We start from the raw sequence: 25,816 nt of genomic DNA, 5'->3' as shown, positions 1-25,816 counted from the left end.
AAGTTTATATCAAGTCACCTAGCTTCCCTTTTCAGGGCTTCAGGAAAAAGGGCAGTTTTAAGTTCTTAATGATTCCAAATCAAAAAGATGGAAGAGAGACTTCCCTGGTGAGCCAGTGGGTAAGACTCCATGCTCCCAAAGCAGGAGGCCTGGGTTCGATCCCTGGTTGGAGAACTAGATCCCGCATGCTTGCCACAACTAAGAGTCTGCATGACGCAACTAAGAAGTCTTCATGCCGCAACTAAGAAGCCTGCATGCCACAACTCAGAAGCCTGCATACCGCAACTAAGAGTCTGCATGTCACAACTAAGAAGCCCGCATGCTGCAACTAAGGAGTCCTCATGCTGTAAGTAAAGATCCCATGTGCTGCAACTAAGACCCAGTGCAGCCAAAATTAAAAAAGAAAAAAAAAGATGGAAGAGAATTGGAAACATTAGTTTGGAGAGTCATAGCCCGATATTGAAGGGAACTAGAATAATTCAGGATTTAGTCCAGTTTACAGGAGAATAACAAATCTCAAAGACAATTAATAGAAGCAGAATCTGATATTCACATGCATGTATTATAGATTCTACTGAAACATAATTTTTCTCTCTGAAATCACTCTCATTTTCTATGAAAGATAGCCAAATTAAGACAAATTTGTTTGCAAGATAAACCTAGATTCAATCAAGTTGGCCTGGTTATTTGCATAAGTGCAGCAAGAATAGCAATTGATCATATAGGCTCTTTTAAATCTTCTTTGCTGAACCAGTTCAAAAGAAATTTCAGACTGAATTTTATTTATTATTTTTTTATTTTTTGGCTGCATTGGGTCTTCGTTGCTGTGTGTGGACTTTCTCTAGTTGTGGCAAGCGGGGGCTACTCTCCGTTGCAGTGCGCAGGCTTCTCATTTTGGTGACTTCTTTTGTTGCGGAGCACGGGTTCTAGGCATGTGGGCTTCAGTAGTTGCAGCATGCGGGCTCAGTAGTTGTGGCTTGCGGGCTCTAGAGCGCAGGCTCAGTAGTTGTGGCACATGGGCTTAGTTGCTCCATGGCATGTGGGATCTTCCCAGACCAGGGCTCGACCCCATGTCCCCTGCATTGGCAAGCAGATTCTCAACCACTGTGCCACCAGGGAAGCCCCCAGACTGAACTTTTAAATGTCTCTCAGGGCCAGGAAGATGAGCCAAGTCAAGGACTTGTAATCAGACTTGCCTGCAATACCTATAGATTTGAGTAAATTGCTTTCTTTGTAAGGTCCCCAAAATATCTTGAGCTTCCTGCATCTTCCCGGAAGTGACCTTCCTTACTCATCTGGTAAGGCTGCTGGTAACCATATAAGCAAGGTACTAGACTGTTTTTCCAAGGGGCTTTATTGGCTTAATAAAGACAACTTTAGTTCCTTAGAGCTGTCTGGTCATATATGAGTCTCCGTGTGTCTCTCTCAAATATGACACTCCAGTCAAAGCCTTGCTGATATAACCAGTTTCCAATTGTGTCCTGCTAAAAGGAGAACAGATTCTTACTGAACTTACATAAATAGCCATATTGCCAAGAAAATAAGAATTCTCATTACAAGTTACAGAATTGTGGAGGGATCAGGTAGAAAGAAAAGATATGGAGATCTTTTCATCTTTGTTTACAAAGTTATACTTTATCAAATTACTCTGAGTCCTATTTAGCTTAAGACGAAAGATTTTCTTATATCTGGAAAACAAGATTAAAGAATCAGCAATTTAAAAAAATAAAAATTACAGTCATCCTCATCAGTCTATTTAGTACCATTTAATTAGTTCTTGCTCTCCTTGATCTTTTTTTATGAAGCTATCATTTTCTCCCTTAGGTTCTATAAATTTTTACCCAGTTCAGTGGTATGATTTGAAAGTTATCAGAAACTTGTATTCTAGAGTACTTGTTCCTTTCCATGAATTTCTCTGAAGATTTAACACATTTGCAGGAAGCTTTTATAAAAACATCTGAGTGAAACAATAACTGTCTGCAAATGATGAAAGACTTAAAATGCCTATTATTAAAGATCTGATTAATTATAATGGAATTGACAAGGAAATTTCATTATTTTTGTGACATACAACGTTTAAGATAATAACTACAATAGAATTATGATTGATAACATTATACCAGGACATATCCAAATTTTAGGAACTTCATATAATTTATAGAATATTTATATTAACATTTACCCATACAATATATCCTAAGGTTTATCATCACTTATTTGAGAAGGCTCCCAAGTAATTTAACATATCAAAATAAGCCTAACTGGGTTTCACTGGTGGCACAGTGGTTACGAATCCACCTGCCAATTCAGGGGACACGGGTTCGAGCCCTGGTCCAGGACGATTCCACATGCCGCGGAGCAACTAAGCCCGTGAGCCACAACTACTGAGACTGTGCTCTACAGCCTGTGAGCCACAGCTACTGAAGCCCGCATGCCTAGAGCCTGTGCTCTGCAACAAGAGAAGCCACCGCAATGAGAAGCCTGCTCACCGCAACGAAGAGTAGCCCCAGCCCACCACAACTAGAGAAAGCCCACACGCAGCAACGAAGACCCAATGCAGCCAAAAATAAATAATTAATTTCTTAAAAAAGCCTAATTAACTTAATACCTCTCTTTTATAAGGAGAGAAAAGAAATCTTTTGAGGTATTCCAAGGGCCCTCAGGAAATCCCCAAAGTTATTTCTAGGTCAATAAGACTTCATTTAGAATTTGATTTGGGAAAGTTTGTCAAAAATATAAAAAGCCTTGGACACTTGACTTAACAGAATCACAGATCATTATGAAACAATATTTAATTATCTATTTGACCAAAGTGACAATAAAAAATTTCAAAGGAAAATACAAAAGGTTACAGTGTCGTAAGTTAAACTTACCTCCTTTAATATTAAGAAGACTCAATTTTAAACAATCAAAGATCTGATGAAGACAGTGTGAAGCACAGTTAGTAAGACTGTGCTTACCCTTGCTTTTTAGGGAAAACAAAAACAAAAACAAAAACAAAAATATTTTCACAAAAATCTTATCAGGAGCAGGCCAATAGTCTATTTAAACTTTTTCCTTTTAGCAGATGGAAGAAAATCAAGTTTTTGTTTTATATTAGTATATTACTGATATTAAAGCTTATTTTTATAATCTTTGTAATACATTTATTCAATTTCAGCTAGCTTGACAACAAAAGGTAAGATTCTCTCTCTTTCTCTCTCTCTCTCTCTCTCCAACTTTTTGTATGCATTTAGTTTGTCCTTCATAACCAGAAGTTCTAGTTTAGACAAAATTACTCTCATTTTCCTTAACAAAAATGTATCTCCATATCCGGTACCCTTTTTTAGGCAAAAACGTATCTTACTCTCCTTGAATACAGAGTTGTTTTCCTAATTAATTCTAGTTGTTTTAATTACATACATTAACTAGAATTTTTAACCCTTAAAAACCTTAATTTTTAGCGAATTAAAGAAGTAAACAATTGGGAATTCCCGGTGGGCCAGTGGTTATGACTCCACACTTCCACTGCCGGGCGCCAGGCACCCAGTTTTGATCCCTGGTCGAGGAACTAAGATCCCACAAGCCACGTGGCACAGCCGGAAAAAAAAAGAAGTAAACAATTATGAACTATCTTTTACACCAGCATTCTGTGGATCACCAAATTTATGAATACATTTCATAATTTCTAGAAACATATGCTACTTCATATACAATGTTTCAATAAAAGACTTGTCTACTAATAATACCAAATTTATTTTTACTTTCTCTGTAATACGAAGTCAAACATAGATAAACCATTGTTCATTACTTAAAGTTTCATAATTTTATATTATTTAGAAATTGTCTAGATATTCAATGATTTTCCATCGCTTAACCTAACTTAGCAAAATTTGAAGGGTGGAAGTTACCAAAGAGATTTGGGAAACTATTTAAGTAGACATATTATAAAATAATCATTGCTTAAAAGTTCACCTAAAAACTCTTATATCATTTACATCTATTTAATTCAGTTGTTCTTAACAATTATACTTAGATTACTCATGAAAATTTCATGAGACATTAGTCATCATATTAAGGATTTTTTTTCTTACTGACAAATTTTGTAACAGAGATAACATGAGCTTATTTGACTTTTAGTAAACTTAGTTAGAATAAAAGTATTGTATGTAACGCTGATAACTCTAAAGACATGTCTGTATTAAATAAACCTAAACTTAAACTAGCTTGCATTTACTAAAGATTAATGCTAGGTCATGTGAACTTGAAAATCATTTGGGTTAGTTTCTGTTATATTTTAATTCATTATAAAATTGTGGTTGTTTTAAAGCCAGTTAAATAGAACTCTTTTACATATTAATTTTGACAATACCACCCAGAGACAGAAAAATACCTTATCTATAATATACACAATTAGACAAATATACGGACACAAACACATAAATAACAGTTGGAATAAATTAAATTTACTTGCTCAGATGGCTAAAGTTTTTTACTACTTGGGGAGAAGACTTTTAAGATTTATATTTGCCCTTGACATTCTTAAGGAGGCTATGGCTTAGAATTTGGGCAAGGAAGCCCTTTTAGCAGTTTGTGTTTAAAAAGCCTCTTTCCCTCCTTTTTTTTCAGTCTCAGGCAAGTTTTTGTTATCTCCTTAGGTGTTTCCATTTCAAATATATGGTAATATTTACACCTGTATGGGACAGAGAAAGAAAATGTAAGTTTTCTCCTATGAGTTTTGGAATATATTTGTCTAAAATCAGAAATCTTAGGGTAATTACTATTTAAATTTTTTCTTCTTTTTCTTAAGTACAGGACAATTTTGTTTCCAATATCCTGATCTTATAATATCTACAAGTATTTTGAGAGGAATAGGTGATTGGTGAAGGGAACAGGGATTGGTAAAGATAGGTTGGTCTTAACTTGCTTCTAGAGTTGCATTTCTGGTTTTACAGAGATTTATAAGACAAAGATAGTTGCTTCTATTAGCTCTTGAATACTGGCTTCTAGCTGACCAACTTCCTGATTATTTCTAGGAGGGCCTGGAGAATTGCTGAGATGGGGCAGTTTTTAAGAAGGGGAAATTACCTTGGATTTTTCCTTCAAGTCTAATTTGTGTTCTTTCATCTTGTTAAGGAGTCCCTAAAACTAGCTGTTTTATACATACATACAAACACACACACACACACACACACACATATATATATATAATGTTAATCCACTTTTTAATTTGTTTTTAGGATGAAAACTCTCTATAATTTCCCTTCCAAGCATAGCCAACTCAAAGGATCCATCATCTGGCCATTAATGAGTAGGATCTTATATTAATGTCAAATAGCTACTCAAACTAATAAGTCTTTTTATGGATCAACCAAAGACACAGGAGGCATCTCACAAGAGAGCATGCAACCCTCACAAGATCTGAAAAGTTTGCTCCCAGAGTTAGTTTAAGAAAGTAAAAGCCGTTCATTGCTGTAAGTGATAAGAATAGTGTAGTGAAAATGGTGTCTTCAGTTTCCCAAGAGAATGTGTGGAGTCAAGTCAGTTTAGCCAGAATCCTCAATTACCCCTGATGTTTTCCCTTAATAATTTTCCATTCACTTATCCTCACCCTGCTTCTTAACTATAAATCTCCATTTATCCTTGGTGTATTCAGCGTTGAGCCCAATCTCCCTTCCTTACTATAAAACCCATTATAGTAGTCTCCCTGAATAAAGTCTGTGTTAATATTCTTTACCACATATCATAATAACTTTTTCTTTAACATGTTAGTAGTCTGAATGAATTGGTAAATTTTCATTTCATGTATTAATTATTGTTTTAATTATATATAAATTATATAATATATATAATTATATATCTGAAAAAGCATTATGTGGTTTTGCAAAAAAACTTCTCAATAACCTCTCAAAGCAGATATTTAGGGAAAATCTGTGGAAGACTTTGAAATGTACCCAAAAAGATTAGTGAGAGTCTTCAATAAAAAGCAAGCATTTTCTAGGGCACAATATTCCTAGTTATCTAATTCTATTGGATCTGTGCCTTTTGTTGACTTTCTTTTTACAACTCCGTAAATTGTAGATAACTGACTGAAATGAAAATGAGTCTTGACAATAGACATGCAGATGAATTCTTCCAATAGAGGACTTCCACCAACTTGTAGAAAAAGCTAACATTGCACCTATTTGTAAATTCATTAAAACACTCTTGGCTACCTATTTCTGTGGTATTTTGAATTCGCTTTTGAACCTATTGTAACATCGTTTTGGTTTCCTCAATAATGAATGAATAAATAGGGATTTCCCTGGTGGTTGGATCCCTGGTCAGGGAGCTAAGATCCCACATGTCTCACGGCCAGAAAACCAAAACATAAAACGGAAGCAATATTGTAACATATTCAATAAAGACTTTAAAATAATGGTCCACATCAAAAAAAATGAATGAGTAAACAAAATCTTTGACATTTTATATTTGTACACGAGTCATGATTTTACCTTAAAAAAAAAAATTATTCTTTAACAGGTATTACGGTTGACCCTTGAACAACACAGGTTTGAACTGCGCGGGTTCACTTATATGCAGATGTTGTTTCAACAGGAAATACTACCCTACTACACAATCCATGGTAGGTTGAATCCATAGATGTGGAACCACAGACACAGAGGAAGCACATACACAGAGGAACAGCATATAGAGAGGGGTCGATATAAATTATACACGGATTTTCGACTGCACGGAAAGTGGGCACCCCTGACTCCCACATTGTTCAAGGATCGACTGTATTATTATTCCCAATTTTACAGATGGAGAAATTGAAGTTCAGAAAAGCTAGATAACTGGTCCACAGTGGCACCACTAATAATCTGACTCATGATTGTGGAAGTCAAAGTGCATACTTTTCCCATACACTATAACTGTATTAATATAAACAAAATCACATGGAGTTTGTGTGCTAGAGCACTTCACAGGACACTGAATCATATGCAGCATGAAAACCCAGCCAACTAATAATTACTACTGATTAGATAATTAGTGACTAGAACTGCTAATTACATTTCAACATTGTTGCTGTATGGTAATAAAAACAAAAATAATAGCTCAGTGAAGCATACACAAAGAAGCATTATACAAACCTAGCCATCAAACATGCCAGTAAATCATTTCAATTATAACTTTAAGAAGTCTCAGGTATATTTTTCTTCTCTCCACTGATTCCTAGCATTAGCAGAGATCATTAGCTGATTTTGATTGGTTTCATACATAGCAAAAGAAAGAAAAAAGGGGAGAAGGAGGAAAAGAAAGTGGAGAAAGAGGAGGAACAGCAGGTTTCAGCATGTGATAAGCTAAAAATTGTTTACTTATGAGATATGAAATTCTGTTTTGCAATTGTGTGACACTGGGCAAGTTTTAATCTCAGTCAGGTTCTTTATATTGTATATAACATAGGCTTAAGACCACCTACCATTAAGCTATTTAGATAAAATGAGATAGTTACTATAAACCAGCTGGCACATAAGTAAGCCTTCAATACATTTTAATTCCCTTTGTTCAACTCTACCCCTATCCAGATCATTCCATAACCCCCAAAACACAGTGAAGCAGTAAAGAACAAGAATTTAGAATACACTTTACGGTTAAGTAATGCCAGAGAGTAGACGGTGAACCTAAATGTTCAGCTAGATTTTGTTTCCAATGTATACCTGTAAGATATGAATCATTAATGACAATTTACATAACAAGTAACTTCAAGACTTACATTTTGAATGTAATGAAAATGTGTTTGCCTTTAAAAAATGTAAGACAAGCAAATGCCATATGACTCAGAAGTTCTGATCTCCATCAAATAGCATCTGAGAGAAAGATTAATAGTGGTAAAAGTGTGACATCCTGGAGGGACAATTTTATGCTATGGTTATCTTTGTACACAGCTGAAGTGACAAGCTAATATATAGTCTTAAATCCATTTAAGATGACAGAATGCTCTGTACTTCCTCACTCAGCTACAGTTTTTTGAGGGGGAAAAGGAGGGGTGTTTGTTTTAAATCACATTCTCAATTTAGTTCATGGAGGATAATGGCAAAACATTGAGAAGATCAATTTTTATTTTCCTAGCTTCTTATATCTTCCTCAGTGATCTCATTGCTCATCCCCCAACTCTTCCAAAATATTTCACCTTCATGAATTCTCTGAATTAAAAAAACATGGAGGGGGCTTCCCTGGTGGCACAGTGGTTGAGAATCTGCCTGCCAATGCAGGGGACACGGGTTCGAGCCCTGGTCTGGGAAGATCCCACATGCCGCGGAGCAACTGGGCCCGTGAGCCACAACTACTGAGCCTGCGCGTCTGGAGCCTGTGCTCCGCAACAAGAGAGGCCGCGATAATGAGAGGCCCGTGCACCGCGATGAAGAGTGGCCCCCACTTGCCGCAACTAGAGAAGGCCCTCGCACAGAAACGAAGACCCAACACAGCCATAAATAAATAAATAAATAAACCCAAAGTTTAAAAAAAAAAAAGATGAGCCTTTAAAAAAAAAAAACTATAATTGGTTACTGCTCTTAACAGATAACAATATGTTGTTATATACTTATTAAGAATAAAACATTAACTTTATATTGACCCTGTAAATTAAAAAAAAAAAAAACATGGAAACTAAATATAATAACTCTAAACTTTCTGCAAACAACCAAAAACTCTTCATGCTGTATACTAAATATAAAATGTAAACGTAAATTTAAAATACTAAGTAAATAATAAAATAAATATTTTATTTTTTTGAGAGGCCAATTCATAAATTGTTAAAAACTGTTATAAAGTAAATGGAGAGTTTTCCATCATATAGAGGGAAAAAGAATTGCCTTAAAAAGAACACAGAAAAAGAGCATAGATGATGAATCATTCTCCGGATCTCTGGCAATCAATAGAAGGTTAAAAATCATCTTGGACATAGAGGTATCAAACATGCAACAGTTTCTTCTGAGCAGAGGTCTATTTCAGGTTTACTTTGATTCAACTGAGTTTGAACACATCACCATGAGGCCACCACAAGACAATCTACAGGAATGTGCCGACAGCATGGCCTATGTCTATCTTTTCAGACATTCTTAATCACCTGGATAGTAATGAGAATTAGTCATATAGTCCCATCACCATTAAATGCCAAGGACCAAAACTCTGTCACTGGCACCCCTTTCCTAAGTTATTAAATACTTCGGCAAGTTCACATGGGCACTTAACATGATGCTGATTATACTCATAATGCTTATCATTGAATCAGTTAGTACAGATGAAATTATCCCACCTATATACCCAGGCAGAGTTAGTCCCAAAGACAAAACTTACCCCAGTAAATAACTGAGATGAGAGAAATTAAAAGTCCAAGATTTAGAAAATAGCTTCACCTGCCAAGTGTAACTCTCAATCAACAAATGATGAGTCAGTGGGTAATTTAATAATACATCATCCCTTTTGAGGTCCTCCGCTTCAACCCCAACTGGTCTAACATCAACTAGTATACTGAAAATCATTCCTGACACTATCTGTAGTTAATGTAAGCCCTCACAAGTTAAGGGCTCAGTCCTTGGACGACTGCCCCTACTTAAGATGCCAACCACAAGTTCAAGTGATCCCCAGGTCATCCAGACTACTGACAAACTGGCCACAAATCTGGGTTCCCATTAGTCTTCTCACATTTGATGACTCAAAGAACTCAGGAAAGCGCTATACTTACAATTACAGTTTTATTATGATGGATACAACTCAGGAGCTGCCAAATGAAAAGCCACAAAGGACAAGGTCTGAGAGTGTCCCCAGTACAGAGCTTCCATGCTCCCAAACCATGGATTCAGGGCACATCATCCTCCAGGCATACTGATGTGTTCCCCAACCAGGAAGCTCCACTGAACCTCATGTAGAGTTTTTACTGGGGTTTCATTATATCCTTGGCCACATGATTGAAATCAATCTCTAGTCCTATTCCTCACCCCGGAGGTCAGGCTGGCTCAAAGTCCCAACCCTCTAATTACATGACTGCCTATGACCAGCCTCCTTCCTGAAGCTATCTAGAGGGCCACCATGAGTCACCTTATTAACATAAATTCAGGAATGATCCACAGGGATCATGAATAACAAAGACACTCTTATTCTCAGGAAATCCTAAGAATTTACAGTCTCCCTTCCAGGATTCAGGGGCAAAGGCCAGCCAAATTCTTTATTATATAACACGGGGACATTATACATGTTGTAATATGAAATGAGCCAAACAAGGCCTGAACGTGGAACTGATGATTGAATAGTGTAGTACAGGGAAACATAAGTGACTTGCTTCTTCTGCACCAGAACCATAGATCAGCTTTAATACTTAATTAAAACTGTCAGCTCTCTCTTTTCTTATCCTGTTTTTAGAAAATAATGGGACTTGCAGCCTGAAAATGAACCACTCCAGGGGCATTGACTCCCTGTGGGTGGACCTGCATAAGCTACAACATTTAGCACTTTCACATTCCTATTAGGAGTCTATTTAGCAGTCTAAAAAATTCATGATCGTTAGCCAAAAGGGCTTTCTCCCTAAGCATTGATGGGCTTAAACAACACTATTCTCTTAGTGTTATCAAATTTGAAATAGCTGATGCTCACAGTAAACTCTTCCAGATAAATGTACCTATGAAATCTGCAACAAAAAGGTATCAGATCATCTGGTCCCTCACTGTACCTCAGAATGGACAAGATGCCAATCCTTCCAAGCTATCATTCGTCTCACATGTTTTCAATACCTCTTCTGGGGATGAGGCCTGTGAAACAGTTTATCCTGTCCAGCCCTCCAATTCAGATAGAACATAAAATACTGGAGCTGGAATTGGCAAGACTAAAAGCTAAGTACCAGCTACACCACTCACTTTGAAAATTTTATTTGACCTCTCTGTACTTCAGATTTATCATCTGTAAAATGAAGATAATGACAATATCATAATGATATAGTAATGATAAAATGTGATAATACATGTATGACTTTAAGGCACTTTGGAAGATGAAATTGTTAAAACAGGGAGAATCCTGATTTATGTTCTGACATCATTTTCATCAAGAAAATTATCATTGGCTTTTTTTTCTGATATGCTGTCCTTTGGGAACAATGTACAATTACACACACAGACAGACACACACACTCACCTATGCAGTGATGTCTCTTGACTCTAACAAAAGGCTGCTTAGAGACCTAATATGCATAGTCATATTAGGTCCTATCCCCACCATTGGGCAAGGTAGGTAAGGATGGAAAATAACCTGACGTATTTAAAAAGCCCACCAAAAGGAATCCAATACTATATAATGCCCATAGCTTGACCGTGCCTACAGCTCCTTCAGCTTACTTTCCTGCAGAGATGAATGGCTCTCCATAGTAAGTCAGATACTGCCATTTGCGTGTTAAAAATGCCAAATTTGACCCCCAGACTCCTGACAGCTAACGTGAAACATTCAGAAACACCAAATACCTGTATTTAGAGCATTCTCCAAAGATCTCATTCTAGAATTGACAGCCATGTGGTTCCAATCCAAAGACTAGATAAGACAGTTCATATTTGACAATGATAGTCAACCAGTGTGTTTTGATCTTCCTTAAGTCATGCCTCTTTCCATGCTTCCTCCCATAACGTCTGCGTGTTCATAACAAAGATAGTTATAAAAGTCTTGGCTTTCTATTATTTGCAAATTATAATCAACAAATATTGAATATGCTTGTTAGACAGGCTATTTTCTAGCACATCAGCTCTCACCATTTCAAATTCACCAGAGTCCCTGAATTCCAACTCTCTTTTCATTAAGTTATTCCTAAAACATATGATTTTACCTTCTAATGAAAATGCTGCCACAGATTTGTATCATAATTTCACATCCATAATTTCTATGATTCTTGAATCTATATTCCTATTCTAATAGTCATGTTGCATATTTCTTCAGTCCTCAAATAATGTTTGCCTGAGTGACCAGCACCACGCTAGGTATCAGAGGCATAGTAGTGAAAAAAAATGAATGTGGTACCTGCCCCCAGGAAGCTCACTTTCTGTTGGTGAAGATACACAGTAAAAAAAAAAGAAAGCAACTGATATAAAATAATTTAATTTGAAAGAGGTGCTACGAAGGAAACAAATGGGCCTGGGAGAGAGATTAAGGAGCAGGAAAGCTCTCTTAGAAAGAGAGCTTCAAGGAAGGATTGCATAAGGAGGTGAAGTTTAGGCTGAAGAATAAAGGATAAGGAAGACGTTGCTACTGAAATTAGAATCTGCCAGCAAGAAGGAAGTGCATCTGCAAGGCTACAAGATAGGAAAGAGCTTGGGATGGTTTAAGAAAAAAAAAAAGTTCTGTGTAGCCAGAGGATAGGGATTGAAAGAGTGATAGGCAACAATCTGGAAGGGACAAAGAGTGGTTGGGTGGAAAATGAAACTATTTTCAAGCCCTGAGATACGAGACACAGGGATGTAAGAGGGGAAACTGCCTCTATTGACTGCAAGAAAACCAGCACCCTCTGAAGCTAGATTTCACTTTAGGCAAGGAAGCCAAAGGAATGCTTTGTGACAGACAACATGACGATGAAGAGGGAATTTGCTGACAAGCAGGAAGGAGTTCTGGAGGCATTGTGGGAGTTTGGGTGTAGAGTGGGGGTCAGCTCAGGGCTGTGCTGGGCAGTACAGGGAAAAGACTCCAGGTGGTGAGAGATGGCAGGAGAGGCTTGTCCCTCTGGTGGTAACTGGGATAAATAGGGATGTGAGGCAAGAGGCATTTGCCCTTACAGTGCTGTTGATGACAGAGAACAACCAATACTGCTATTTACCTCCACAAGGAATCTCCAGGGATACCTGCCCATGAGACTGTGGACTGTTTCAGTGAGATGGGGTTGGGGACTACAGTTAACTTCTGGAGGCTATTCCACTAACTCATCTAGTGGCAGCTCCCACAATGCATAACGACTCTCAAAACTACTGAGATGGAGGAGGCAGGAAAGTGGGGAGATTCAGTCAATGTAATGGTGCTCATGACCAGAGGCTGTTTTATGTTTCTTCCTTTTATTGCAGGCCAGCTTTTAAATTATTCTTGTAATTTGATGGTATCATAATACATAAGATAAAAAAATACGTATTTTTGAACTACACAGAGTTCATCTATTGGCATGCTTTCCAACTGTGGGCCAACAAAGAAATTAATAAATTCAGTGGATTGGAAAAATTTACCACCTAAGAACAATATCAGTGGTTGATTTAAAGGTTGAGAAATGGTTACGAAATATATTCATAATTGCAAACATCCCTATAGAAACAAAGAAAATACTCTGAAGTTAAGGAGGAAAAATATAGTCAGAAACCATCATGATTGAGGGAAATGGTAAAGTTGCAGTTTTGGAAATCCCCAACTCCATTAGGATGAAAAATGTCTAACAGCCTATATATCATTCAACAGTTCCACCATATAGGTCTCCTGAAAAAAGCATTCCATTCCCATTCCCCAGCACTTGTTTTAACATATGTTTCATACATGAAAATCTCTACCCCATGATCAACACTTATCATCAGTTTTCCAAAACTGAAAAAATGCAAAAGTACATTTTCACTCTTTAATTTTGCATATTTGTCAACTTAGGGAAGCTACCATGACTTTATGTGTATGCAGGAAAGTTTAACCTAGGCAGCTACTCATAAAACATAAACATAGTGTCATTGTACAACTCTTCTATTGGCATGGTGTTTGGTGTTAAAAAGAGAGCTTATATATTAAATACCTAAGTGTGTATACATATATATGTTTATATATATTATGTCTTATATCCTTAGGTATTTAATATAAAAGTGCCCTTTTTATATGTATATATATATAGAAAGAAATAGAGACAGAGACAGTGAAACAGAGACAAAGAGACAGAGACAGAGACAGAGACAGAGAGAGTGTAAGCACACCACAAATGACTCAAGTTATGAAGTCTTGTCTCTCTGCAAGAGTCCTACTAGGTTAGGCTGCCCTCACTCAGGCTCCTATTTCACTTAATATTCCACAGCACACATTGTGAGGATAGGGGCTAAGGATGCCTTGAACAACTGAGGAAATAATTCTCTGAATGCCTTCCTCAGCAGTACACATTGCCTCTGTCCCATTTTCACTATAATGACATTATGAAGATCTTCACAGCAATTACTTGGCTTGCAACTTGTAGGTATGGTTCCTCCCCTTCCCCATACCCCATCCAAGACTCCCATTACCAGGGACTGAAGCAGTCAGCCTGTGCTAGTTCACACTAGAGAAGACCGACCTGCAGCCAAAGAATTGCATGCACAACATACAAGGGAAAATGCTACTGCATTCAGCTGCTAAAGCTGAGCACTGGTCAAATGGTGTTTGCATCATCAAAGAGGGAGAGAATTGAAACTAGGAGGCCCGGGTCCCTGTAGAGAGACTGATAAGCATAATGTGTCTCTAATGTGGCAAGGGGCATCAAGATGCACTCCAGAGTACAGGGCTCTGATAATATGACTTCCTAATTACCTCTGCATGGGTGAGACATTAACCAAGCTGCTTCCACAGAGAAGCCTTCAAAATCAAATGGGGAAAGTAACACCTTCCCCCACACCAGGTCAGTTCCTGCTGAAGTGACTGGTGACTAATGGGAATTCTATCCTCTGAGCTGCGTGTAGGGAAAGGGTAGAGAGAAAGAGACCACCATGGCAGCTGAGATACAATGAGATCAAAAGGTGTAGCTGCAAGAGGAAGCAGAACTGATGCCCTGAAACATGGCTGTAGGCTTGCTGGATAACCACGTCGCCAACAGGCTGATTGTGCAACAGCCTCTAGAATGTGTGTGCCTCTCTTGAGCCAAGCTTCAGGTCAGCTCAGACTCTAAGCGTTATTAAGTCACATATGGCAACCAACTCTTGAGAAAGTGAAACACTTCAATCACAAAATAACCTTCAGGTGCACAGAGGGAGGAGGAAAACACAAAACCAACCAAGGAATCACTGACAATAATCCTGTTTTTGCAAATGAGAGAAAGCAAAATGATCCAAAACAATGCTGCTTTATGATGATCTGAAATGTTGCCAATACCACCATCCAACAGAGATATAAAATAACTTTCACTTTCAAGAGAGGAATAATTAGATGATGTTGTTGAATTGAGGCTATACTGTCTTAAATATAGTTTTTATTACTCTAAAAGACATTAATGTTGTTAGCAGAAAAATTATAAAGTTCAGATAAGTATAAAAAAAAAACATAATGCTACCTCCAGAGGTAACCACTGTTATTTATTATTTTGTCATTTCTCTCTTCTCTTTTCAATACATATTTTTACATAGTTGATATACTAAATATGAAACATTATACCGTGCTTTTTCAGTTATTATAATAAATGTTTTCCAACCGACTTTATATTTTAATATACCCGGTTTACTTGTTACAAATTATTTCTTTTAGATCATATAAAGAGCAATATAGTCTACCATGTAGATGTACTACTTAGTGATAAATTTTTAAAATATAGTTTATGAGCTCTTACTACGTTCAAATAACTAAGCTAAACAAAAATATCTAATGAGTGGAATTTCTGCCCTCAGCAGAATCAGAAACAGGGAACCCCAGTGACACTACATATAAATGAAGAATTAGAGCTGCAGGGAGCTTCCGCCCTTACATTGTGCCAATCATCATTTTGATTACTGTTTGCAAATGAAAGAAAGCAAAAAGATCTAAAAACAATTCTTTTGTGATTGCTCCTTCACTCCTCTACGGTCTCCTGGTGTCTATTAAGACCCACTTCAAAATCACATTTCCACAACTCTCCCCATTTCCCTCTCCTGTAGGAAAACTCCATCGTTCCCCATTTGTGCTCTCATGGGACTTTAAATAAAACTCTGTAATTTAGCACATTTATTATGTTATTAATTTACTGTAATTGCTTGACCCCTTCAGGAGTCCATGAACTGTTTGTAGACAGAAATATTTTATATTTATTTGTTCCTCAGAATCTAGCAATGACTAGTAGAGAGCAAGGGTTCAATCAGTGTATTTTTGAGTGATTGCAACTGAATAAATTTAAAGTGAAACACTTTTTTTTCTGAAAATTATTAATAGAGATAATAAACATATCTGAAGTCTAAAGTTGTTTTTAAACTATGCTCATGTATGCACTTTTATAGAATTCTCAAATCAGTGTTTAAGATACCATCTCTCACTTTCTGAAATGTGCAAAAAATGCATAATAATATTTGTGTTTCAAAAGAATGAAATGCCTATTATTTTTGTGAGTATATCAGCAACTTGGTATTGTGGTGGTTAAAACTACAAATAGAGTCAGGTAATGACAGAAGTCACAGGACAGACAAATTAAGCTCTAGCTTAAGAGAGGTTTAAGAAGATTTCCCTTTAAGTCGAGAGTACCAAGGAGAACTATAAAATTATTCATCCTCTTTTTCAACTGTCAAACATCCATGTCAATAAATTCTAGGAGACAGCATAGGAGAACAGAGGACAGCTCAAATGGTTTATCCACAATCACATAACAAATCAGAAAGGAAGTGGTAATCCGTGATTATACAACATTTCCTCGCAAGGATTTGGGACATCTTGAGATTATTTGAAAAGCTTTTTAATCCTTGGGGGAAAAAAATCTGCTCTTAGAGTTAATGGGAAAGATTCCAATACTGTTTCTTGATCCTTTTTTTCTCTTTCTTTTTTCTAACTTTATTTCATATTCTTTTCTATGTATTTTAAATTTATAGAACACAGAAAAATAATTTTTAAATAAACTGCCATATATTATAAATGTATATTTTATACATAACATTAGAATGTTGAAAAATTAAAATAAAACATACATTCAATATGTATGACATACTATGCAGGAATACATGAGTTTCCTCACAAACAATTCAATTTAAACTTTACTAAATAAACACAATTTTAATTTTGCTCGGTATTGATCCCAAGGGAAGTTAGTTCAAGCTCTTTGGAGGGGAGTTATCCATTACAGCAATCACCACTCCAGAGAACCAAAGAAGCAATTGAATCAGAAAAACTATTTGCAAATGGCCAAATTGATAATTTTAAAAGAAATGGACTCTTAACACTGAGAAAGTATAAGCCCTATTTTTTTTTTTTTTTTTTCTGCTAATATACAGTGGTTTCTCTTTAGCCAGACAATCAGAGGCTGGTTGTGTTGTTAGGAAAAATCCATTCAAAGGCCTGGAAAATGTCTTTCTAGAAACGCCCTTTCATTCACTAGCCCTGGCAAAGGACAAACATCCCTGGATAGTCTGGAGCTGAGATCATTCTTTCAAGCCACCTGATTTCCTTAGGCAGCCTCCTGTTGGGGATATTATGAAGACTCCCAATCTGGCCAGAGTCACACTTTCAGGGTTCCACATAGATACAGTTCTCCCAGTGAGCACTGATTGCCCTAAAGCAATCATTAAAGTGTGGAGGCATTTGGGCAGGGCAGTTGGAAAACAGGTGCTGATTGCTGACTAGAGAGCCCTGGCTTGGTTTAAGCACAGAAGCAGAGAGTATAAACCAACAAACAACTAGCAGACAAACAAACATAGCAAAGAGTATAAACCAACAAACAACTCACCTGTATTTTGCTAGGACTGCAGCCATTCTGATTGTCTACTTGGAACCAAAGCTAAAAAATATAGCAATCTGATACAAAGCATTCAAATTTACACACCATTTCCACCACTTTTTAAAAATTAAAAATATTTTCTTGGCCCTTATGAAGCCTTTAATGGACCTTAAAAAATTTATCTCAAATAATAACTAAGAATTTTCAGGAATACCTCATTTAACTCTGTTTGGAAACTTTTATTAAATTATTCTCCAATTCTGTAAGCCCCAGAAAGAAAAACACATCATTATTCCTGTTTTTGTTTATAAAAAATGTTTTATTAAATACACACAAGAAAGATTTATAAGTATATATTTTAAATTAACAATGAAATGAACACTGTATACCCTCCACCCAGCTTAGAAATAAAACACTACAAATATCTTTGAAGCCCCCTGTGTAGCCGTTCCCAGACCCAACCCTTTTATTCCTTGCCATTTTTAAAGTAAGTACCAACCTGAATTATGTATTTATCTTTCCCTTACTAATCTTTATAGTTTTACTATACAATTATGGATCGATAAATAACATAGTAAGTTTTGTATTTTGCATATTGCAACAATTCTACATGTATTCTTTTGTGTCTTTTTTTTTTTAGCTCAATGTTAAGAGATTCATTCATGTTGATACTTATAGCTGTAATTAACTCATTTTAACTGTGGTATATTATCCCACCATACGACTATACTAATATATTTATCCATTATGGTATTGACAACATTCAGGTAATTTTCAGTTTTTTTCTATAATATGCAATGATACTTTGAACTTCCTTCTTGTTGACACTGGCAATAAATTTTCAAGGCTACATAACTAGAAGTAAAATTTCTAAGACATAGAATACCTGTCTCTTTTTGTGTATTGATTTCATATGATAAGTTTATGACTTAAGTGAAGTTGTTTTAATCCACTTGTTTATGACAAAGACCACAAAAAAAGTTTTTTAAAAAAAATCATTTTATTGAGGTGTAATTCACATAGAATAAAATGCACACACCATTTTATAAGTTTTGACACATGAATACACCCATGGAACCATCACCAAAATCAAGATAATGAACATACCTATCACCCCCAAAAGTTTCCTCATGACCTTTTGTAACACATCCCCCCTCCTGCCTACCACCCCACTCCCAGGCAACCACTAGTCTGCTTTTGGTTTATAGATTAGTTTGCATTTTCTAGGAGTTTTAATAAATGGAGTAATAGAATGTGCACTCTTTTAGTCTAGCTCTTTTTTTCCTTCCAATTCTGAGATATAATTGACATACAGCACTGTATAAGTTTAAGGTGTATAGCAAAATGATTTCACTTACATACATCATGAAATAATTACTACAATAAGTTTAGTGAACATCCATCAATTCATATAGATACAAAATGAAAGAAAAAAAGTTGTTCCTTGTGATGAGGACTCAGGATTTACTCTCTTAACAACTTTCATGTATATAACACAGAGCAGTGTTAATTATATTTACCATGTTGTACATTACATCCCTAGTACTTATAAGTGGAAGTACCTTTTGACTAACTTCATACAATTATGCCTTCCCAACCCCCCACCTCTGGTAACCACAAATCGGATCTCTTTTTCTGTAAGTTTGTTTCTTTGCTTCTTCATTTTTGAAGTATTATTGACCTACAGAACCATGTTACTTCCTGGTGCACAACATAGTAATTCGATATTTCTATACATTTCAAAATCTAGTTACCATCTGTCACCATACAAAGATACTACTTTATTAATGACTACATTACCCACACTGTACGTTTCATACCCGTGACTCATTTATTTTGCAGCTGGAAGTTTGTACCTCTTAATCTCCCTCACTTCTTTCTCTCATCCCTCTATCCCCACCCCTCTGGCAACCACCTGTTTGTTCCCATGTCTATGACTCTGTTCCTCTTAATGTTTGTTCATTTGTTTTGTTTTTTAGATTCCACATACAAGTGAAATCATACGGTATTTGTCTTTCTCTGTCTGATTTATTTCACTTAGCATAATACACTCTAGGTCCATCTACGCTGTCGCAAATGGCAAGATTTCAAGGTTTTATATGGCTCAGTAATATTCCACTGTATGCATCTTCTTTATCCATTCATCTATCAATGGACACTTACATTGCTTCCATTATCTTGGCTATTGTAAACAATGCTGCAATGAACATAGGGGTGCATATATATTTTTGAATTAGTATTTTCATATTCTTTGGATAAATATCCAGAAGGGGGTTAGCTAGATCATATGGTCATTCAGCTGCAGCTGGAACTCAGCTCGTGGTGGTTTACACCAACTCTCCTGAGAACCAATCTCCTAGAAAAAGTACAGCTAAACTGGAATTGGACTTTATTTCTGTCATTTCCTTTGCCTGGAACAATAGTGTAACTAATCTATTCTTTGTTAGTAGTACGCTATTTCTTTATTGGCTTATTAAGAGACGTTATTGGCTTGTGAAATCATAATTGCCACATTGAATCTGTAACCAAGCAGGACCCTATGGGCCCTTGCCAGGACAGACCCCTCCCCAATATCCTCTGCTTTAGCTCCTCTCTGAAGTAACCAGGTAACTATCTTATGCACATTTCCCAAGTTGTTTTACAGATGCTAAAACCCCACCAAATGGAAGACATTAACTACTTGATGACCTTGGGCACATCACCCCCAGACATACTGGAGCCTGAGGATTGATAATGTTAACTCCTGTGGTACCACCCTGTTGCCTCACCATCAACCAATCAGAGAATTGTGCATGAGCTGATCACACACTCTGCAACTCCCCTCCCTCCCTTAAAAAGCATTTCCTGAATCCCATCAGGGACTTTTGAGCTGCCCTGGACTCCTTCCGGCACCTTACAATAAACACCGCACTTTCCTTCACCACAACCCAGCATCAGTAGATTGGCTTTACTGCACATGGGTGAGCAGACCCAAGTTTGGTTTGGTTACAAACCTGGTTTTTTTTGTTTTCTTTTTTTCTGAATTTTTGAATTTTATTTTTTTTTTATACAGCAGGTTCTTATTAGTTATCTATTTTATACATATTACTGTATATATGTCAATCCCAATCTCCCAATAAACTAACTGTTTTGGCAAAGATAATCTCAGTCTCTGAGCATAATATGCTACCCTACAAAATAAAACGCTCTTCAACTTTATTGAATAATGCCAAACGCTGTTTATTTTTCTACATCTTCATTGACACTTGATAGTAATAGACATTTTAACTTTTGCCAGTCTGGCAGATTTGAATTCATTGTGGGTTACCATTTGCACTCAAGGTTGATCAAATTTTTATTTATTTTATTGGTCATAAAGTGGTTCATCTTCTTTGAAATGCCTTTTAATATGTTTTTGCCTATTTGATCTTGTGTTATTTGACATATTATAATCTGAGTTTATTTCATGTTTGTTAATTATCATATCAATTTTTTACTAGAAAAATATTCTTTTGTTAGTTTTATATGTCAGAAGTATCTTCTCAGTCAGTGGCTTTTTTCCCCCTTTTTGATTCTTTCCTTTTATAAAATTCTTAACTTTAAGTTAAATAAATTTATTAATGACTTTCTTTGTGGTTTGTGCTGTTCCTGTCTTCTTTAAAAAATTATTCTAAATTTTGAGGTCATAAACGTACTCTACTATATGTTCTACAAATATCTCAGCATTTCCTTTCTTATTCAAGTATGCTTCCTTCTGGAATTTCTCTTCTGCATTATATAACTTAGAGATCCAACTTTATATTTTTCACATAGGTAATTAATCCCAGCGCCATTTATTAGACAATCCATCCTTCACCCACTGATCAACATGCCCCCTCCACCATGAGTCAAATTTTCATATACACAGGAACTAGTTCTGAACTCTTTATTTGGATTTACTGTTCAATTTGTCTTTGTGTGAGTAAATATAGTACTACCTCATTGACTACAGGTTTTAATGTTTTGATTTATGGTAGATAAAAGCCCCTATGTTATTCTTCATCTATTTTAGCCTATCTTAGCCCTTTACTATTCTGTAATTATTTTAGAATGAGATTTTTCAAGTTCTATGAAACCTTTTGTGATTTTGATTCAAGCTGTATTAAATCTATAGATCAACTGGGGATGAATAATAATGTTCCCTTCATAAATATGGCATATCTCTACACTTATTTTGATATTTATTACTACATTTAAAGGATTTTCTATATCTTTCCACATAAAAGCTTTGTACATCTCTTGTTAGATTTCTTCTTAGGTATCTTACATCTTTTGTTCCTATTTTAAATAGTAACTAATTTTAAATGATATTTCTATTTCTTCCTGGTGTATGAAATTAATCTTTTATGTTGATTTTGCACCTAGAAATTTTGCTAAAATCTTATTTATTATTCTAATTTTCTAAGTATAATTTTATTTTTTCATGTAGACAATCACAATACTTTTAAATGATACTATTTTTGTTTCTTTTCTTCTAACACTTAAAACCTGTATTTTTTTTCTCTTGACTTTCTTCATTATTTAGGATTTCCAGTACAATGTTGAGTGAAGACAGTAGTAAGAGCCCTTGCCTTGATCTTAAATTTAAAGGAAAGTATTTTAATATTTCATTATTATATACAATCTTTTCTTTAATATTTTCCTTAATCAAATTCTCTTGGAAGTTTCCTCTATACCTAATATCCTAGGAGCTATTAGTACAGTGTATTATAAATTTTATTGTACACTTTCTTCACTTATTGAGAAATTGTTTCCTCCTTAAATCTATTTTTTTTTTTTAAGTACATTTTTTTTTAATTAATTAATTAATTTATATTTATTTTTGACTGTGTTGGGTCTTCACTTCTGTGTGAGGGCTTTCTCTAGTTGTGGCAAGTGGGGGCCACTCTTCATCGCGGTGCGCGGGCCTCTCACTATCGCGGCCTCTCCTGTTGCGGAGCACAAGCTCCAGACGCGCAGGCTCAGCAGTTGTGGCTCACGGGCCCAGTTGCTCCGCGGCATGTGGGATCCTCCCAGACCAGGGCTCGAACCCGTGTCCCCTGCATTGGCAGGCGGATTCTCAACCACTGCGCCACCAGGGAAGCCCCTTAAATCTATTTATATAATAGAAATAGACTTTCTAATATTAAACCAACCTTATTTCTGGGCTAAACCTAAACTGATCATCATGAATTATCTTGCTTACACAATGCTGGATACAGTTTGCTAGCAAGTTATCCAGGATTTTTGCATCTTTGTTCATGCCTGAGATTAGCCTGTGATTTTTTTTTTTTCCTCCTGTATCTCTTCTCTGGTGTGTATCAAAGTCGTATTGACCTTATAAAAAGAGTCAGAAAGTGTTGCCTCTTTTATTATTCTCTGGAAAAGTTTGTATAAGATTGGAATGAATTGTTTTATGAATGTTTGATGGAATTTGCCTACAAAATCATTTGAACCTGAAGTTTTCTTTGTGGGAAGTTTTTAAATAATTGATCTTATCTTATTGATAGTTACAGGACAAAGTTTTACCTATTTGAGTCAATTTTGGTGGCTTTTCTTGAAAAAAAAAGATTTTTCTAAAAATTTTTCATTACATAAATTATAAAGTTCTTTAAAACATTGTCTTTTCATCTTTTTCATCTTTATTGCATCCATACTTATGTCCTCTTTTTCATTCCTGGCATTTGTGTCTTCTTCATTTTGCTAAATGGAGTTTGCCAAAGGTTTGTCATAACTTTTAAGCTTTTCAAACTACAAACTGTGGATTTCTTGGATCTTTTCCATTGTATTTTTGTTTTCTTTTCATTCATTTTGGCTCTGTATTCATGATTTATGTTTGAGTTTGTTCTACTTTATTTTTTTAATTGAAGTACAGTTGACTTACAATGTTTCAGATGTACAGCAAAGTGATTCAGTTTTTTATATATATATATGTATACATATACACATATATACACATATATATGACCTATAATGGAAAAGATTCTGGAAAAGAATATATATACGTGTATATAGAATATATACGTATATATATATATGTGTGTATATATTCTATATACACACATATATATAAAAGAATATGTATATATTCTTTTCCAGAATCTTTTCCATTATTGGTTATTACAAGATATTGAATATAGTTCCCTGTGCTATAAAGTAGGTGCTTGTTGGTTATCTATTTTATATATGGTAGTGTGTATCTGTAAATCCCAAATTCCCAATTTATCCCTCCCCCTCACCCTTCCCCTTTGATAACTGTAAGCTTGTTTTCTATATCTGTGAGTCTATTTCTGTTTTGTAAATAAGTTCATTTGTATCATTTTTTTAGATTCCACATATGAGTGATATCATTTATTTGTCTTTCTCTGACTTACTTCACTTATATGATAATCTCTAGGTCCATCCATGTTGCTGCAAATGGCATTATTTCATTCTTTTTTATGACTGAGTAGTATTCCATTATATATACATATATATATACATATATATCTATATATATAGATATATATGTATATATACCACATCTTCTTTATCCATTCCTCTGTCAATGGACATTTAGGTTCCCTCCATGTCTTGGCTATTATAAATAGTGTTGTATGAACACTGGGGTGCATGTATCATTTTGAATTAGAGCTTTCTTCTTTTCTGGATATATGCCCAGGAGTGGGATTGCTGGATCATATGGTAACTCTATTTTTAGCTTTTTAAAACCTCCATACTGTTCTCCATAGTGGCTGCACCAATTTACATTCCCACCAACAGTGTAGGAGGGTCACCTTTTCTCCACACCCTCTTGTTCTACTTTTCTTTAACTGCTTATTTTATACATTTTCTAAATCCTTCAGTTTAATTTCCAACCTTTCCTCTTTTCTAATACAATCATGTAAGGTAATAAATTGACCTAGAATTATTGCTTTAACATTTACTTTTTTATTGATATAAAATTCAATAGAATAAAATTCACAAATCTTTAATCTTCATTTTGATGTTTTGACAATTGTATATGTCCATGTGATATGATTCATATCAAGATCCAGAACATGTTCATCACTCTAGAGTATTCCATCATGCTCCCTTTCATCAGTCTTCCTCTCAGAGGTACCCTATATTCTGATATCTTTCACTATAGATTAGTTTTGCCTGTTCTTGAACTTCATATAAATAGAATATTATAGTATATATTCTCTTGTGTCCATATTGTTGCATGTATTCTCTTGTGTCCATATTGTTGCATGTAGGTTGTTCCTTTTTATTGCTGAGTAGTATTCTGCAATATGAGTATATCACAACTTGTTTATTTATTCTTCTGTTGATATATACTCAGGTTGTTTCTGGTTTAGGGTTCTTATAAATAATATTTTTTGTATAATGTCTCTATTTTTTTCCATTTTAAAAAAGGAGTTTATAATCTTGGCATTTACTGTAAGAAATTTTTATATTTTCTGGACACAGTTCTTTGTCAGATATTTCCACAGTCACTGGCTTGAGTTTTTATTTCTGAATGATGTATTTTAATTAGCAAAGTATTCAATTTCCAGGAAGTCTAGTTTGATTTATCTTCTTTTTGATTTAGTGTTTTTTCCAGTCCGTCAAAATATCTTTGACCACCTCCAAAGACATGAATATATATACTTCTATTTTTTTCTTCTGGAAGCTTAATGATTCTAACTTTCATGTTTATGTATATGATCCATCTTAATTTGTGCAAGGAATGAGATATAAGTCAAAGTTTTAACCAGTCCATTGAAATTTTTATTTGATTACATTTAATTTCTAAAAATTTTAGTTTTTTTATTTTTTATTTTTTTTTATTTTTTTTTAATTTATTTATTATTTATTTTTTTGGCTGTGTTGGGTCTTCGTCTCTGCGCGAGGGCCCTCTCCAGTTTTGGCAAGCGGGGGCCACTCTTCATCGCGGTGCGCAGGCCTCTCACTATCGCGCCCTCTCCTGTTGCGGAGCACAGGCTCCAGACGCGCAGGCTCAGCAATTGTGGCTCACGGGCCCAGCCACTCCGCGGCATGCGGGATCCTCCCAGACCAGGGCTCGAACCCGTGTGCCCTGCATTGGCAGGCAGATTCTCAACCACTGCGCCACCAGGGAGGCCCCAGTTTTTTTATTTTTAATCTGCTTAATGAGTTTCATAATATCTTCATTAGTATTTTTGATATACTTGTTTTTCAAAGGTTATTTTTTCTTCTGTGGCTGTTAATTCCAATAACTGAATTATTTGAAAGTCTCAT

The 25,816-nt window shown here is 35.5% G+C and overlaps 2 long non-coding RNA genes across 2 annotated transcripts in view; both read left to right on the top strand.

The window, feature by feature from the left end:
• LOC309622617 overlaps positions 1 to 25,816 on the top strand; it is a 620,423-nt gene that overhangs the window by 155,908 nt on the left and 438,699 nt on the right. The window lies entirely within an intron of this gene.
• LOC309622604 lies at positions 18,324 to 25,508 on the top strand. The gene is made up of 2 exons (XR_014241020.1): positions 18,324 to 22,345; positions 22,675 to 25,508. It is a non-coding gene; the product is annotated as an uncharacterized lncRNA (long non-coding RNA).

The sequence above is a fragment of the Balaenoptera borealis genome, assembly GCF_965194805.1.
Source record: "Balaenoptera borealis genome assembly, chromosome: 2".
NCBI lineage: Eukaryota > Metazoa > Chordata > Mammalia > Artiodactyla > Balaenopteridae > Balaenoptera > Balaenoptera borealis.
The sequence above is the reverse complement of the archived record's forward strand: the minus strand, read 5'-3'. Positions and strand labels throughout refer to the sequence as shown.